Below are 19297 nucleotides of genomic sequence, written 5' to 3' on the forward strand. Positions count from 1 at the left end.
AAGAAGAATGTATGCAATTTATTTAACTCAAAATACATTCTACTACTGACAGAAAACAGAGAAAATTGTTTATGTGACAAATAAATATTGTTTTTCGCTTAAATTCAATATTCAACCTACCAATAGGCAGATGGGTGGCAGCTTGAACATTGAAATTAAGCGAAAAACAATATTTATAAAAAAAAACATTTTTTTCTGTTTTGTGACAGCAGTAGAATGTATTTTGATTAAATAAATTACATACATTCTTCTTTTTGTGTCAATTAATTTAATTAAAATATTTTTTTCTTGGACCTCTGTATAAATAATTATATTAATGTTTATATTACTCAATAGAGAATTGAATAACCTTTTAAATGAGCTAGCACGCGACCCCTATTCCCTATTTAAAAATAAGGGGTGGGGGAAGTGAAAGGGAGGGGGTTAACAAATGACAAATGTATGTACCGTAAAAATTTGTCTACCTTAGATCAAAAATCGACGTGTTTCGTCATTTCCTTAAAATCTAATAAATACTGCCAAATATCGAGGTGGACTGTTTTCTTTGGCCGACCCTGTATAGATAATATACAAAACGTATAAACTATTATTTAATATTTACTGTAATTAATATACTGATATATCTGATTATCTAATAAATTTTCTACATTTTTCAATTTCAGTTTAACTTGTTTATCTTTGATAGGTTTTGCAATATCCAAACTTTAAATTTTAACATACCTGAAATTCTTTAATTTTTTCTAAGAAAATAATATGGATGGGTGCGTATTATAAAACGAGGAATTAAAATGCGAATGAAAAGATTAGCAAGCATTCGTAGTGCGAATAACAGAAGAATTTGCCTCTGCCCACAAATATGGGGAGAATATGGCATTTTCGTCTATAAAGTTTCAACTGAATAATTAACATATCTATCTAAAATTTCATTTTCTGGTTTTCATGACATTAAATCAAACACAAAACAATCTGATACCCTTCTAATTTTATATATTATGTAAGGCCCAAAAGTATGTTTGAGCCACTTGCCTACTTCAGCATCATTTGTATATTGTGATGTTAAATCAAGAGACTGAATTGTTCTATACCAAGCTTGGTGTAGGTGAAATCTACAACCGTGTATTTCAGTTTTCGGACACATTTGAATGATTGCATTATTAGGCCTGGATCCCGCGTACCAAAAAAAGTAATTGATAAATAGCAAGCTGAAAATTTGTTAATAGCTTTACGGTGTCTAGTCGGACAAACTTTGATGAACGGGAACACTGGAACAAGGGAAGTTTTAATTGTGGAACAGTTTAAAAATTTGGAACGTCAGATTACGCAAACGTCCCATGTAGTTTGTCGGACAGAACATATAATTGATTTGTTAGCCTTTCATTAAACTCTCATGTAAAAATCAGACTGCTATTACAAACCAACATGATTCCTGTCATTTGACATGTTCTTCGTGTTCCACTCATTAAAATGCCCAGTTGGTAACAAACACCAGTCTGATTTTTGCATGAGCGTTTAATGAAATGGTAAAAAATCAATTGGAAGTTCTGTCCGACAAAATACATGGAACGTTTTCGTAGTCTGACGTTCCAAATTTTTAACCTGTTCCACAATTAAAATTTCCCCTGTTCCAATGTTCCCATACATCAAAGTTTGTCCGACTAGACACCGTTAAGATATTAACAAATTTTCAGCTTGCTATTAATCAACTTTTTTTTGTACGCGGGATCAAGGTCTATGTATGTATAGCCTTTTCAAAATCTACAAAAATGTTACCAGGATCAAACTCAATTTTGAAAGATTTAAAAACTTCTGATTTTAACAAATAAAAAAGATTGTTTTAAATTTTTGTTTTTTTGTTTGGCAGTTAACAGTATAATAAAGAGATATAATAGATAATTAGCCCATGAATAGTAAATACATAATTGCAAATAATAAGTGGTACAGTAAGCAAATGTGCAAAATATATCAAATTCAATGTGGCTAAAAGTCTAATATTTGTTTCACAACTAAATACAAAAATATTACATTTGACACAGTTTATAAAGAGAAAATTTTCCCCCTTGGTTGTTTTTTAGCACACCTCCAGAATACTTCACTTTTTAAAACTTTCACTTTATAAAAAATAAATTTTCAAATACCAGTAAAGGTTTACCTCGATTACTTTCTATTAAACACGCCATTTTTGTAAAATTCCATGTGACTAAAAATAAAATACTTTAATTATCTAATTAAATATTATAGGTACCTACGGTAATTTTATAATAGATAAAAATAATTTCATTGTATGCCTTTTAGTAAAATCTACCTGAAATAACCATCTCGGTTTTGGTGAGGAAAATACCTGTGGGATTATGACATGCCCTTCCAAACGCAGGCAAAAGATTATTTTGGTGAGGAAATTACACCCGCCGAAAAAATACGTGGTCAAAATTTTTCAAAAATCTATCGAATGATATCAAACACGACTCCCACAAAGAAGGGTGGGGGGTAAATTTAAAATTTTAAATACGAATCCCACGATATTTCGCGAAATGGACATCAGCACTGGCGAAGCGTCCATGTAACCATTGTTACCATTGGTAACAGTTAAAATTTGCAAATAAACATTTTATGACTACTATTAAATAATTCCATTTATATTTTTTAAAAATAGAAATATTTGTTAATAGTCTCTACCTAATTCAGTAAAATAGCCAACTAGAAGCACGAAAATATCAGCGAGTTTATGTAAAATCGGTTGCACGTTATTATAATGAAATAGGTCCAGATGCGGTCGTTGCATATGCGGTCAAGGTAATTTTCGTTGCAAAAGCGGTCAATCCAAAATATTTTGGCAGGTAACGTTGCACTTGCGATCAGACATTTTACTTACAAGCTAGAAATGTAAGAAGGTCGTAAATTAGTAACCACCCGAGTATTAGCAGGCCCGGTCGACCCTATTGAAATATTTTAATCCGCTTATCTATATTTCGAACAATAGGTAATGAAAACAGTAATGACTAAACCACAATAATCCCCTCATTACGGATTTTTGGAAAGTTTGTATTTGCCTAATTATATAAGGTTGGGGGAGAATTACCAAAATCTAAATATAAAAACAAATGCATATTATTTGTATATTGTTAGTTTGAGAGATTGTTTAGTGCAGTACGTAACAACTTTTAATAATGGAAACTTTTGAAGTGATTGAAACCACCAAGGGAAAACCTTCTGCTCTTCACGCTGGATATCAGTATCGAAAATATAGGAAGAATAAGGAAGATGTTGTAACTTGGGTATGTGTAAAAGAACGTCACCACAACTGTAAAGGGAGGATGAAGACAAAACTGACGGAATTACTCGAAGTCAACCAACACACTTGTGTCCCCGATGTAGCTCTCTTAGAAGTAAAAAAGGCTACGTACATTTCAAAAAAGAGAGCTCGAGAAGAAGACACTCCAACCCCAGACATTTACAGGGAAGAGTTCGAAAAACTATTTACAAAAGGACTCGATTTTGTAAGTGAAATTCCTTTACATGCCTCACGTAAGTCTACACTTTGTCGTTCAAGACATTTACAAACTGGTGTCGGACCAGAACCAGCGTCGTCTATTGAAATGGATATCCCACTGGAAATGTTGACATTAGAAGATGGTCAGAGTTTTTTGTTTTGACGACATTGAAGAAGGAGAAAGAATTTTATGTTTTTCGACTTCGAAAGCAAAGGAAACGTTAGCAACAAAAACAAATTTTTTTGGTCGACGGTACATTTAAGAGCTCCTCCAAACAGTTTACACAAATATATACCATGCATGTTGATATGGGCAGCACTGACGACGAAACAAGAATTGTTCCTGTGTTGTATGCGCTTCTACCAAACAAAAAAATGAAAACGTATAGAAGGCTGTTTACAATACTGACAAAAAAACTAGGCGGATGGAAACCAACAACAGTGACGCTTGATTTTGAAGATGCTGTTATTCAAGCTCTCAAAACTGTTTTCCCAGATGTTAGACTGCATGGATGCAACTACCATTTTAATCAGTCGCTCTGGAGGAACATTCAGTCGATCGGACTGACAACACAATACATTAACGACGATAACGTTAGACTTCATTTAAGAATGTGTTCTGCATTGGCATACTTACCTTTGGAGCAAATAGAAGACGGGTGGCTAATTATTCAATCTGATTCTCCGGAAGATGAAAATTTGACAAAATTTTATGATTACTTCGTTAACGAATGGCTAGAAAATCCAGTGATTAGCATGAATATGTGGAACTGCCATGGCCTCCGACACCGAACAAATAATGCAGTGGAAGGATGGAACAACCGGTTAAACAGAATGTTAAAGAAACCTCATCCAAACATATATATTCTCATAAAAAATTTAAGAAAAGAAGCAGAATATTTCGATTTCATATTAAATAGAATGGACTTAAACCTAGAAAATAAGAAACGAAAGAAAATGTATATTCAACTGGATAATAGGATAAAGAGTGCAACAGAACTATTGCAGCGCTCTTGTGATATAAAATCATTTTTGGTGTCCGTGGCAAATATTCAAAAATTTCACTAAAAAAAAACATTAAAATAAAAAAAATGACAAAAAAACAAAGATAAAAAAACAGAAAAAATAGATAAAAAAACTAAAAAAAAAGATAAAAAAAACAAAAAAAAAATTAAACATGCCTATGATTCATCATAGCCAGTCCTAAGCCTGGATAAAATGTGAAGGATTTTTTTAAATGTTTGTACTTCTAATACACATTAAATATAAAAGACATGAAAGCATATTAGGGAAGGAACTCCCATTTTTAAATTTATAATACCTACTTTTTAACATTTGTCACAAACAGTAAGGTATCCAATTTATATAGAAATAATTAACAATTCGCTAATATTTTATTTATGTGACACTAAGGTTTATTAAATCAACTATCTTCATTTTTTTTTAATTAGTGCATATAATCTCACTAAACTCTCAAAAGAAGCAAATTTTTTTATATCAAAATACTTTTTGCCGTAATAAAATTATTAGTAAGTATTTTCTCCTCTTATCAACGTCTATGGTAAATATTATTTAAATCTTACAAAAATTTGGTTATAGAATTATTCATGTGATAGTGGTAGAAAAAGGTAAAAATATTATTTGTTTATTAGGCAATGACCGCAGACCGCACATGCAACGATAAAATCAACATATTTTTGTATGACCGCAAATGCAACGATAATAGCCGTGATCGCAAATGCTACGACCGCATCTGCAACGACACCTATTATAATACGCCCTTACCACAGTATATAGAGGTTCCCTCTTTATACTGTGCCCTTACCGTGCGCCGCGCCGTTATTTACCACTTCTGTGAGTGGCAACGATTGTAGGATCTTTGTATCGGTCAGAGGACTAGAGGACTGGATCGTCTCTGAAAATTTTGCGGGAACGATGGCTCTTAAGCCGCTGTGGATTATTATTCGTGTTACCAAATTTTAATTTGGTGACACGGCTAGGTAAGGGCCGGTAGGTACTTTATGTCTCGGTTAGCTAATCGGGACAGAAAATACTGACCGTAAGAATATCAGACTTAATAAATGCAATTTTAATTATTATTATAATTATAGGTAATAATTATAATTCCATTTATGAAGTCTGTTATTCTTAGGGCCGGTATTTTCTCGATTAAACTCCGGTTAGTTAACCGTACCGGCCCTTTGGATTCGATTATTGCATAATATGCATTATTAATTATTAGTTTATAACTTGTAACTGTACTTGCTTACTATACAGATAACATATCTATACCTTTTTATCCTATATAAATCATATTAATCGATTTTAATTACTTGTCGAAATATATTAATTAACAACAACATTATTATATGACATATAATAATATTGATTATACAGTACATTGTAGTGTATAATCAATAAAATAAAAATTAATTAATATTTTTGGCTAAAAATGACAAATAAATGTACTGATTAGTAGGTATATTAATTATACAATTTGGATTTTTTAATAAAGTATAAAGGTGATATAATACATATTTTACCTAAAAACAACAAATATGTTTTTAGTTTGTAGATACTTTATATAGTTCCTTAAATTTTTAAAAGTTGATTAATAGCAAGCTGAAAATTCAGGGTGTCTAGTCGGACAAACTTTGATGTATGGGAACACTGTATATATAAAAATATTTATAAAATCCTTCTGGTTTTGGTAACACTTTAGAAAAAGTCACGCGTCGCCACTGGACATCAGATCGAAAAACTGAAAAATACACTTATTTAATATTTTTGAAAAATCTATTTAAATTATTTTTTTTTAAATCTATTTTCAAATGTTCTAAATGCAACCTTAAAGACTAGGACTAGAAGAACAAATAAAAAAAATTTCCGTAGGACTGAAATTATATCTATTAAAATTATACGTTAGTTTTGGCGCGCAGTGTAGATAAAACTAAGTATTTTCTCGTCACTACTGAACTGATCCGACTGAACCGATTTTTTGATTCACTTCACTCAACAGGTGAATTAACATCAACATCCTATATTGTGCTATAATAAAGGCCTATTTACCACATCTACCTTCACAAAAATATTAACCGTATGAAATACTTAAAAGTTGGTAAACAAACAGTAAAATTTATCATTAATTAGATTAAACGGTGTAGCTATTTACAAAATATTCAACCTTCAAATTTACCACCGCGTGGATTTCGCGTGTTGTGGTATTATTGTAGATATCGGATCGGATATCGCCCCACTCCCCACTATTATTATATGTACTTACATAGGAATCAACCAGGAGGTAAGGTAAATAAAATTCTTGACTATTATGACTTATGACAGATTTTTTAAATCTCTGTCAAGTTAGAAATCTCACAACACTTCACACCAAGAACCAAAAACTACATCTACAATCCTACAATAACAATACATTCTAAAATACAAAACAAATTTTTTAACCATGACACTAGACTAACTTAACTTTAACACTGTCGCCGCCCACTAATCAGTTTATTTAGTCACCGGCTGGCTGTTGGTTTCATGATGCTTGTAAAGTTTTATTCAGGACCGGACGCGCTCGTTTCTTATCGAATTTTATTTTTATCTGAAAATCATGTGGTCTACATTTTCTACAGGGTGATTGATTAGTGTGATAAAGCTCCGTAGATCCGCTGTAGTAATAGATAGCAATAAAAGTTAATAACAAAAATTGTAGTTAACTTTGAGTTTCACGTTACAAAATTAGAATGTTACAGAGTGTTCGATAACATAGTGGCAGACCAAGTTTATGTTTTTTGAAGTTATAGGTACTTCTTTGCGATCGAGAGTGAAATTTTATAATGCCGGGCGCATGCGCACACAGACAGTATGTATTTCGTTGCTAATCTTTGAAGATATGTGTGTATCAGCGCTGTCAGCGCAAATAAGTCATATTATATCATATAAAAGGATATTTTAGTGTTCTTAGTACATGTATTATTTATACTGAATTCGCTCTATCGAGATTCACTTTGACACTGACGTTAGTAATTTCTTTTTAGGGAAATTCAGTTGTCAGAAGTGACTGGAAATTACTACACAACCAACGCACCTGCTCATAGGCAATATTATTAATAGTAAACAGACATAAAAATAACATAAACCTTACGCTAATCAATAATTATTTATTTACACCATTATAATGTATTGATAACAAATGAGAAAATTATTTATTGTACAAAATAAAAATATTTTGTAGAAATAAACTTCACAAAATTTTATGAGATTAGTATACACTCCCACTATTTCTAATAATTCTTCTTTTTTTAATGAAAGATAAGTTGATTTTAGCAGTTAATAGGTGTGAGGTAGGAATTTTTGTGTTGTATGTTTCCTATTCCGAATGTGTCAAATTGAATCTCGGTAGAGCGAATTCACTATATTATAATTTTTGTGTCTTTGGATTTGTCTTCTTCGGGAATAAGATATTTTATAATAATAGTTAATATATTTAAAGTATTTTTGTATACCACTTGGTCTATTAAATTTGTCAGTATGTATGAGAAATCTTGTAACCTGTCAAAGCAAAAGGGATATAGCTCAGTGGTAGAGCGTGTGACCGGAGATCAAGAGGTCCCGGGTTCAAATCCCGGACGATTCATATTCTTTTTTTTATATTTTTGGTATCGTAATAAAAAAAATTTTAAAAGTGGTAGGTAAAGAAAGTTTGTTTAATACAAATAGCCTGTTAAGTATATTAAATTCGTTTAAATCATAATAATAGAAGTATAACTTCTTACGTGCGTACAAAGTACACACACATTCTTTTTTTTTAATAGAACACTCTGTATTTTATTTTATATTCGAAATCGTGTTTTTGACCACGAAAACGATGGAATGACTGAACTTACTGGAGGCACATTGAAAAACAGACAGTCATGTCTACACAAAAAGAAGAAGAAGACATCTTGTTAACTTCTCCATCACAAAAATATACACGTTTGTTATATTATACAGAGTATTTACAAAGTTATAACCAATTTTATATGAAAATCGTAACAAGTTCAACTATCTGTATAAATAAAAATAAAAATATATGAAAAAAAAAATTTTAAGAAACGCTTTTCTTTGGTTACGAGTGACTAAAATTAAAAATATTATAAAAAAAATCAACTAAAAAGCAAAAAATAACAAAAATTGAAAAAATCTAACACATTCGTCAAAGAAAAGCGTGGCGGTCTTCAAACGGTTTTCACCCCACGCTTTTCTTTAACGAAAGTGTTATTTTTTTCAATTTTTTTTATTTTTTGCTTTTTAGCTTATTTTTTTATGATATTTTTAATTTTAGTCACTCGTAACTAAAGAAAAGCGTTTCTTTAAAAATTTTATTTCATATATTTTTATTTTTTACTTTTTAGTCTTACACTTTTCAAACATCAAAATATATCGTCATGTTTATTAAAATATGTATAAAACATATATATGATGTACAAACATGAAAAGTAGTCGGAATCGGCAAAAAATTTGAAACTTTATTGTTTATTTATCAAGCATAACGTGAACAATTAACGTAAAAAGTGAAATTATGTATAGTTCATATAATTAGCTACAATTTGTAAAAGTTTCAAGTTTCCTCATTCTAAAAAACAAGAGAATTTTAGTATTTTCCGTTAAAATCGTTTTTAATTTAAACAATTAATGAACATAAAAAAATTGATTGACTATTCGTGTATTGTTCCCGTGAATGCATATGTCTGCAAATTTTTAGTCATTTGCATTGAAGAAAAGACAGTTAGTGCGGCAGATTCGTGCAAATATTATAAGAATTGCACATTTAATGATACAAGCATATAATTTGGTATACAATACATATAAACGTTCAAATTTGATGAGGCCATCTCAGTTTTTACATATGGCGACGATACATATGTGACTAATAGCACGATAACTTTTGAACTAAAAGTCCGATTTCAACCAAATTTACTATATGGGTTCTTTTTTCGGTGTATAAGATCGACATAAAAATATGTTGTTTTTCCCAATTCTTTCACCCTGTATATATTAATTTTTCAAATAGGTAGGTTTTTTAGGAAATATTTTGAACTTTTTAATTATGTTAATTACCATTAAATAAATGCATAACTTATCTTCACATGTTATGTGCGGCAGATTCGTGCAAATATTATAAGAATTATTGTGCATTTAATGGTAGAAGCATATAATTTGGACCACATTATACTACACATACAAAGGTTCACATTTAGATATTAGGCCATCTCAGATTTTGCCTTTTACAAAAATGGCAAGCATTCAAAATGGCGCCTATACATCTGTGACTAATAGCACGATAACTGTTGAACGAAAAGTCCGATTTCAACCAAATTTGGTTGTCCTTATAGGTCCTTTTTTGATGAGTAAGATCGAGGTTTTGAACCGAAAGAATCGGTTTACCAGAAGTTGTGTTTTCCTGATTTTTTTATGTAAAAATATGTTTTAACTATTTATAATGGGAAATAAGCCACAATATTATTAAAAAATGATTTTTATTAACGTTTCGACGCCCAAATCGGGTGCCGTTGTCAAAATACAAAATACTAATAACATAAACAAAAATGTTGTTGCTTAGTAAAAAAATTCTTCTAATAATTTATTTAATTTGACTCATTTATATCGGCAATTCAGATACATATGATACATTTTAAAGTAGAAGATTTTAAAATGATATTGCCAATATTTATGAGTTGCGTTCCTGGGACGACTTTACTGAAAGATAGTTCATTCGATTACATGAAATCAATCCCAACTCAAGAATATCCGTCACAAAAAAAATCATAGCATGTGATCTGTCTTGAAAAGAAAACCACATGCAACGGTGACATTAAAATTCTCGCGTTAGAGATCTCATAGTAAATATTATTGTGTTTTCAATTTATCAATCAAAGGCAAAATGAAAATTAAATTAAAATTTTTTTTAAATAACGAGGGCACATAAATTTAATACACCCTGTATATTGATCTGTAAATATTTATTAGAATTTAGTTTGGATGTAAGTGGATTTCTTTTTTAATGAGCTTTCCGATGAACCATTAAAGACTTTCGTGAATAATTAAAGTGAAAAGGACGATGTATTTAGATTTAAAATGGAAAAAGATTGTTTATTACGGGAACTATAGAATCCACAGGTAGAGGTAATTATCATTTTCTAGAAAAATGGTTTAAAAGAAAGTTTGGAATTTTAATATCTTTGTTTCAACCCGAGTAAATATTGTAGGGTTCCCCGAAAGTAATTAGGATGGTCGGAATAATTTTGAAAATGACTGTTTGTCGAATGGAAAAAAGAAATGTTTATGATTCTTGGCAAGTTGGAAGGGGAAAAGTGGTTTGAATGTTGACTGAGTTTGAAAAAGAAGTTATTATGTTTTTGGCATCGCTGAGGCGCAGTTCGACGTTTTCGTGGATAAGTAGTTAGCAAGTACCAGTGGTTGTTTAATAGTGGAGAATAGTGCTGAAAAGTGGAACGAGAGACAGATCAAATTGAGACGAAATACCTCTTTGGTTCTGTATGATTGTGAGAAGGAGAGCAGAGAATTTTTGGAGTTTGTGTGAATCGAGTACTGGTCAAAAGAGGCTTTGGCTCGTTGGAGAATTGGTGCTGGTATGCTGGTAGTTTTGAAGCTGGAGAACGGAGAGGGCTTTGATGAGTAGCCTTTAACATAGTCAACGAGGGAGAACTGTTTTGGGTCACGAGAAGACATCAGAGTGAGTGAAGCAAAAGGTCAGTTAACTTATGTGAAAGATATTTTTATGTTCGGAAACTAAAATTTTGAGTAAAAAGCGTAGGAATTAAAATTCCAATATTTCAGAAAGTAAATAGGGAGTATAGCTAATCTTGCGAATACATAATTTGGTTTTGTTTATTTTGTTGTACCAAAGTCATCGGGAACAAACCGATAAATTGTTTTTTTTTAACTAGAATAAATTTAAATGGTAGAAATTTCATTCGGACATCTGTGTCCACAGGTTTTAGATTTGATAGATTTTTAGAGTATCGATTTTGATAAATAAAAGACAATTCTGTATATTTATTTTATATTTTGCTTTATTTCTTTTCCCTATTTTATCCCGATTAGGATCAACTAAGAGATACTGAACCCACGAGAGAAGATAAGTATAACGTAAGACAATTTAGATATTTTCTTGATATTATAAAAAGGCACCCTGAGATTTTTTATTCATTTTTTATGTATGATTTGCGACAATTAAATAATTAATCAAATAAATAATAATTAATATAAAATTAATAAGAAGCAGATCATAACAACATGGCGAGCCAACGTAGGACATTAAAGTATCTCTGGTTGTGAATTTGAGGGGAATAGGAAACGGAAAAACAGGTGAAGGAAAATTTATTTGCCCGTCGGAAAAAGTTAATATATTTAAAATTTTTGAAATATTTGTTTGACTTAATTTTTTTATCTAGGTACAGTTTTTACATATTTATTTTATTTTTGATTGATTTGAATTTTAAAACATTTAAACATTTGTGGGATAAATTGATTATATTTGGGGAGAGAAAAATTTTCGTCTCGACAGCATACAAGGTATTTTCGGATTTCATATTAGGCGGGGATAAATTTTAAATACATGTCGATAACAACCAGAAGCAAAAGCAAAGAAAACAAAAAACAAGAAGAACATTTGGAACAAGAAGAACATATAGAACAAGAAGACATTTTTGAAACAACAATCATGGCATCAGAACAACAGGAATTATCAGGAATAGATAAAGTAATACAACTGATGCAACTCCAGTTACAAAAATGGGACGAAATATTAAATAAAAGGGATAAAAATCAGGAAGAAACATCAAAGAAGATGGATAAAATGGATAAAATGCAAGAAAATCAGGAAGAAACAAAACGAGCGATGAAGGAAACACAACAAAAAATGGATAACAATCAACAGGAAACAAAACAAGCAAAAGAAAAAGAACAGGACATTCTGGAAATGGACAAGGAATATGAGAAACGGAAAAAGGATAATTTTGACAAAAAACAAACGGTGGAAATGAATTTGGCAATGAAGCAAGGACAGAGAAGAAAGAGGAGAAAGCAACAGAAGATAAATAAAAACAATGAAGCCTGGGATTCCTCGAAAAAAGAGATGAGCCCAGAAAAAGAAAAAGAAGAAAAAAGAGTGACAAAGGAAATTGACGATTGGAATTCCTCGAAAAAAGAGATGAGTCCAGAAGAAGAAAAAGAAGAAAGAAGATTGATAAAAGAAAATGAAGATTGGGATTCCTCGAAAAAAGAGATGAGCCCAGAAGAAGAAAAAGAAGAAAGAAGATGGATAAAAGAAAATGAAGATTGGGATTCCTCGAAAAAAGAGATGAGCCCAGAAGAAGAAAAAGAAGAAAGAAGATTGTCAAAAGAAAATGAAGATTGGGATTCCTCGAAAAAAGAGATGATCCCAGAAGAAGAAAAAGAAGAAAGAAAATTGACAAAAGAAAATGAAGCTTGGGATTCCTCAAAAGAAGAGATGAGCCCAGAAAAAGAAAAGGAAGAAAAAAGATTGACACAGGAAAATGAAGCTTGGGATTCCTCAAAAGATGAGATGAGCCAAGAAGAAGAAGAGATCAGAATAGAAAAAGAAGGCGAAAGAGATACCTTTGAAACTGTGTTATTTGAAGAAGAAGTAAACAGGGGAGAAGCCAGAATTGAAAAAAGTGTTATTTGCACAGCAGTCGCGCTGAGATATTATTTTATTTACGAAAATGTAGGCGGAGGAGAACCTGAACTTCGTTTTGTGCAACATCCCTTAATCGAACTAGAAGTTGATATTCCAAAAGAGGACAAAGAGGAAGAACTAACTCCAGAAAACGTGGACTATGAAGACGATGTAGAATATTTGAGATGTTTAGACCCTAAAGAATGGAAGTCACAAGATCATTACAAAGTCCTAGGTATTCCAAATATAAGATACAAAGCAACAGATGACATTATCAAAACTGCCTACAGGAAGAAAGTCTTAAAGCAACATCCTGACAAACGTAAAGCGCTACGGGAAGAAATCAAAACAGATGATGACTATTTTACCTGTATAACAATGGTTTATGAAACTCTAGGAAATATACATAAGTAGGAGAAGAGCGTACGATTCTGTTGATCCACAATTCGACAATGATCTACCTTGTACTAGTGATATAAAAAAAGACTTTTATAAAGCGTTTACGTATTATTTTGACTTAAACTCCCGAGGGTCTGAAAAAACACGGGTGCCCAAATTAGGAACTGAAAATTCGACAAAGGAAGAGGTGGAACACTTTTTTTCGTTTTGGTATGATTTTAAATCATGGAGATATTCCTATGAAGACGAAGAGGATAAAGATAAATGCCAAGATCGTGATGAGAGAAGGTATGTGGATAAGTTAAACAAAGCTGAGAGATTAAGAAAGAAAAAAGAAGAAATAAAATTGATATGTGGAGAAGAAAAGGAGAAGGAACTGCGTGTAATATTGAGGGAATGTGAAAATTTAATAAATGAAGAAAACAGAGTAGCCAAAAAGTATGAAAATTCATTTGAGACTAAAGACTTAGGAAATTTTCGATCGAAAACTTACCATATCCCATATAAGTACAGGCACTGGGAAAAAGAAAGCAATTGTTTTTCAGGTGGGACTCAATATTTTGACACAATAGAAAAGTGTTGTTGTCGAGAGAAAATCATTTTTTTGTTGCACTTATTAATACTGATTTTATCTCAAAACAAGGCGGGGATGTTATTGTGTTTTCAATTTATCAATCAAAGGCAAAATGAAAATTAAATTAAAATTTTTTTTAAATAACGAGGGCACATAAATTTAATACACCCTGTATATTGATCTGTAAATATTTATTAGAATTTAGTTTGGATGTAAGTGGATTTCTCTTTTAATGAGCTTTCCGATGAACCATTAAAGACTTTCGTGAATAATTAAAGTGAAAAGGACGATGTATTTAGATTTAAAATGGAAAAAGATTGTTTATTACGGGAACTATAGAATCCACAGGTAGAGGTAATTATCATTTTCTAGAAAAATGGTTTAAAAGAAAGTTTGGAATTTTAATATCTTTGTTTCAACCCGAGTAAATATTGTAGGGTTCCCCGAAAGTAATTAGGATGGTCGGAATAATTTTGAAAATGACTGTTTGTCGAATGGAAAAGAGAAATGTTTATGATTCTTGGCAAGTTGGAAGGGGAAAAGTGGTTTGAATGTTGAGTGAGTTTGAAAAAGAAGTTATTATGTTTTTGGCATCGCTGAGGCGCAGTTCGACGTTTTCGTGGATAAGTAGTTAGCAAGTACCAGTGGTTGTTTGATAGTGGAGAATAGTGCTGAAAAGTGGAACGAGAGACAGATCAAATTGAGACGAAATACCTCTTTGGTTCTGTATTATTGTGAGAAGGAGAGCAGAGAATTTTTGGAGTTTGTGTGAATCGAGTACTGGTCAAAAGAGGCTTTGGCTCGTTGGAGAATTGGTGCTGGTATGCTGGTAGTTTTGAAGCTGGAGAACGGAGAGGGCTTTGATGAGTAGCCTTTAACATAGTCAACGAGGGAGAACTGTTTTGGGTCACGAGAAGACATCAGAGTGAGTGAAGCAAAAGGTCAGTTAACTTATGTGAAAGATATTTTTATGTTCGGAAACTAAAATTTTGAGTAAAAAGCGTAGGAATTAAAATTCCAATATTTCATAAAGTAAATAGGGAGTATAGCTAATCTTGCGAATACATAATTTGGTTTTGTTTATTTTGTTGTACCAAAGTCATCGGGAACAAACCCATAAATTGTTTTTTTTAACTAGAATAAATTTAAATGGTAGAAATTTCATTCGGACATCTGTGTCCACAGGTTTTAGATTTGATAGATTTTTAGAGTATCGATTTTGATAAATAAAAGACAATTCTGTATATTTATTTTATATTTTGCTTTATTTCTTTTCCCTATTTTATCCCGATTAGGATCAACTAAGAGATACTGAACCCACGAGAGAAGATAAGTATAACGTAAGATAATTTAGACATTTTCTTGATATTATAAAAAGGCACCCTGAGATTTTTTATTCATTTTTTATGTATGATTTGCGACAATTAAATAATTAATCAAATAAATAATAATTAATATAAAATTAATAAGAAGCAGATCATAACAATATGTTGTTTCTTTTTTCAATTTTTTTCACCCTGTATGTATTAATTTTTCAAAGAGGTAATACCGGCGTTGCAAAAAGCGTAAAAATATTTTTTAGGAATATTTTGAACACTTTAGTTGTGTTAGTTACCAATTAATAAATGCATGACCTATCTTCACATGTTACCTATGAACCTATATGCGGCAGATATTGTGCATTTAATGGTAGAAGAATATAATTTGGACCACACACAGTACACATACAAAGATTCAAATTTATATATGAGGCCATCTCAAATTTTGATTTTTACAAAAATGGCGGGCATTCAAAATTAATCTGCCGCATATAGGTACATGTAATCTGATACTATCTATAAGCTGAGCTGGGCTAAGCTGGAGCTTTAGATTTGTTGGTGCAACCAGGCATCAATATTTGACAATAGTGCAGCCGATATGTGCATTTAATGATAGAAGTATATAATTTGGACCACATATACTGCACATGTAAAGGTTCAAATTTAGATATGAGGCCATCTCAGATTTTGAATTTTTTCAAAAATGGCGGGGATTCAAAATGGCGACTATACATATGTGACTAAGAGCACGATAACTTTTGAACGAGACTTCAGATTTCAACCAAATTTGGTATATAGGTTCTTTTTTTGATATATAAGATAGAGGTCTTGAACCGGAAGAATCGGTTTACCAAAAGTTGTGTTTTTCCTGGTTTATATGTAAAAATATGCTGTTTTTTTTTTCAATTTTTTCACCCTGTATGTATTAATTTTTCAAAAAGTTAATACCGCCATTTAAAAGAGCATAAAAATATTTTTTAAGAAATATTTTTAATTTTTTAGTTATGTTAATTACCATTTAATAAATGCAAAACTTATCTTCACATGTACCTATATGCGGCAGATTCGTGCAAATATTATAAGAATTATTGTACATTTAATGGTAAAAGCATATAATTTAGACCACATATACTACACATATACAGGTTCAAATTTAGATACGAGGCCATCTCAGTTTTTGTTCCTTTTACAAAAATGGCGGGCATTCAAAATGGCGACTATACATATGTGACTAATAGCACGATAACTTATGAACGAGATGTCAGATTGCAACCAAATTTGGTATATAGGTTCTTTTTTTGATGAATAATATCGAGGTTTTGAACCGGAAGAGTGGGTTTACCAGAATTTGTGTTTTTACTGTTTTTTTATGTAAAAATATGTTGTTCCTTTTTCAATTCTTTCACCCGATATAAATTTTTCAAAAAGATAATACCGCCATTGAAAAGAGTGTAAATATATTTTTTAGGAAATGTTTTGAACTTTTCAGTTGTGTTAATTACCATTTCATAAATGCATAACGTATGTTCACATGTACCTATGGGCAGCACATTCATTTTGAATGCCAGCCATTCTTGTAAAAAATTGGAAAAGACTGCAAGACTTGTACACACACTTCTGAATAGGTCAAAACGGCAAACAGGTGTATGTTTTTAAAAAACTTTTGATAGTGTGTAAAAAATATATTTTATATCAGCTAAGTACTTTCAACACATAACGTGCCATCATCAGAGCTTCCTAAAAGGACATAATATTTAAGATAAGATTTTTTTTCCTATAAAAAAATGAGTGAAAAACTTACGTCCTCTTAAAATACCTTCATAGAAGAGCAATTGCTTAACAACACAACAAAAAACATGAATACTGGGCAAAAGCCACAGATATAGGGTAATAACCCTTTACAGTGAATAGAATCACATCTAAATTCTTTTATTAATTTATAAAGACAACATGGCTGAGTCAGACCATTTTGAGCCCACGTGAACAGCAGATCAGCTGAGGAAGACTGTCATTTATTAAAATGGTAAAGAAGGAACTACAATTTTATGCGACCTCTATATTCATAAATATTAATTAAAAAATTGAAAATGACTAAAAAGCCATGTATAGGTTAAATGAATTTAAAGTTAAGATACTAAATTTTTAAAGTTAAATTTTCAAAAGATTACTATTATTACTATTGAAGTGAAATGTTAACGTGTATATTATCCGTATATTGCCGTTTTGACCTATTCTTGTAAAAGACTAAATCTGAGATGGCCTCATATCTAAATTTAAATCTTTGTATATGTAGTATGTGTGGTTCAAATTATATGCTTTTTCCATTAAATGCACAATAATTCTTATATTATTATTAGCACGAATCTGCCGCACATAGGTACCTACATGTGAAGATACGTTATGCATTTAATAAATGGTAATTAATATACCTAAAGAGTTCAAAATATTTCCTAAAAAATATTTTTACGCTCTTTTTAACGCCGGTATTACCTTTTTGAAAAATTAATATATACAGGGTGAAAAAATTGAAAAAGAAACAACATATTTTTACATAACAAAAAAAACAGTAAAAACACAAATTCTGGTAAACCGATTCTTCCGGTTTAACACCTCGATATTGTTCATTAAAAAAAGAACCTATATACCAAATTTGGTTGAAATCTGTTATCTCGTTCAAAAGTTATCGTGCTATTAGTCACATATGTATAATCGCCATTTTGAATGCCCGCCATTTTTGTAAAAGGAACAAAAACAGATGGCCTCGTATCTAAATGTGAACCTCTATATGTGTAGTATAAAGGGTTCAAATTATACGCTTCTACCATTAATTGCACAATAATAACGTTTTGCATTTATTAAATGGTAATTAACATAACTAAAAAGATACAAATGTTTCCTAAAAAATATTTTTACGCTCTTTTTAATGGCCGTGTTAACTTTTTCAAAAATTAATACATACAGGGTGAAAGAATTGAGAAAAAACAACATATTTTTACATAAACACCAGGAAAAACACAACTTCTGGTAAACCTATTCTTCCTGTTGAAGACATCGATCTTATACATCAAAAAAAGAACTTATATACCAAATTTGGTTGAAATCTGAAGTCTCGTTCAAAAGTTATCGTGCTATTAGTCACATATGTATAGTCGCCATTTTGAATCAACGCCATTTTTGTAAAAGGCAAAATCTGAGATGGCCTCCTATCTAAATTTGAACCTTTGTGTGTGTAGTATATGTGGTCCAAATTATATGCTTCTATCATTAAATGCACAATTTTTAAAATTATTTGCACGAATCTGCCTCACTACAGCAACTTATGACTTGAAAACAAAAATAACTTATTTTTTAAGAATGCGGTATAATTTTAATAAAAATAAAAACAACAATCATTACTAAACTCTAAAAGAAATTTAAAAATTTATGTAAAACTTACTTTTGAAAAATTTCTGCTTTTGTTGTTGTTGTCGGAGTCGGGGTTGTTTTATTTCTAGTAATATTAAAATACTAGAAGTAGTTCAGACTATCTGAACGTAATCATTAAAATTGTGTGTCTCATTAAATATGTAGCTACATTAAAAATGCATTAATCTTATTGGAAGTGCATGAAAATTATATAGGTAGCAGCCATTTTCACATCGATTAGAGGTGCATAAGTATGTAGGTCATTTTGAAAAATAAATGGTTTGTAGAAATATTTCATAATATAATAAAGTGAAAAAGTGTCCATAATGAATTATACAACTTGTTAAATATTATGGTAGTAAACTGAAAATCGATATAACAAAACAGTTAATATAGAGGTCGATGTA

The 19297-nt window shown here is 30.9% G+C and overlaps 1 protein-coding gene across 2 annotated transcripts in view; it reads right to left on the minus strand.

Annotated features, from left to right (window-relative positions):
• LOC114349200 (uncharacterized) overlaps window positions 1-19297 on the minus strand; it is a 66051-nt gene that overhangs the window by 25544 nt on the left and 21210 nt on the right. The window contains exon 1 of one of the 2 annotated variants that reach the window (XM_028299584.2): window positions 6771-7021. The exons of the other annotated variant lie outside the window; for it this stretch is intronic. The gene's annotated coding sequence lies outside the window, so the exon portion shown is untranslated. Of the gene's footprint in view, window positions 1-6770; window positions 7022-19297 lie in introns of those variants that run through there. 2 annotated transcript variants of the gene reach the window in all.

Source organism: Diabrotica virgifera, chromosome 3 (assembly GCF_917563875.1).
Source record: "Diabrotica virgifera virgifera chromosome 3, PGI_DIABVI_V3a".
Lineage (NCBI taxonomy): Eukaryota > Metazoa > Arthropoda > Insecta > Coleoptera > Chrysomelidae > Diabrotica > Diabrotica virgifera.